This window comes from Gavialis gangeticus, unplaced genomic scaffold, assembly GCF_001723915.1.
Source record: "Gavialis gangeticus isolate Ggan-Ray unplaced genomic scaffold, GavGan_comp1, whole genome shotgun sequence".
Lineage (NCBI taxonomy): Eukaryota > Metazoa > Chordata > Crocodylia > Gavialidae > Gavialis > Gavialis gangeticus.
Window position 1 is genome coordinate 31,409,048 of NW_017728995.1, and position 231 is coordinate 31,409,278.

Genomic DNA, 231 nt, shown 5'->3' on the forward strand with positions numbered 1-231 from the left:
CCTTGTCATGCATCCACAGATGCATCTCGAGCAGGTCCAAGGAGGTGATGCTCCCCCTCTATGTGGCACTGCTCAGGCCACAGCTGGAGTACTGCGCCCAGATCTGGGCGCCGCACTTCAGGAGAGATGTGGACAGCATGAAGAGGGTCCAGAGGAGGCCACTCGCATGGTCAGGGGGCAGCAGGGCAGGCCCTACGAGGACAGGCGACAGGACCTGAACCTGTTCAGCCT

At 61.5% G+C, this 231-nt stretch overlaps 1 protein-coding gene across 1 annotated transcript in view; it reads right to left on the bottom strand.

The window, feature by feature from the left end:
- LRCH3 (leucine rich repeats and calponin homology domain containing 3) overlaps positions 1–231 on the bottom strand; it is a 69,971-nt gene that overhangs the window by 29,731 nt on the left and 40,009 nt on the right. The gene's annotated exons all lie outside the window — the stretch shown is intronic.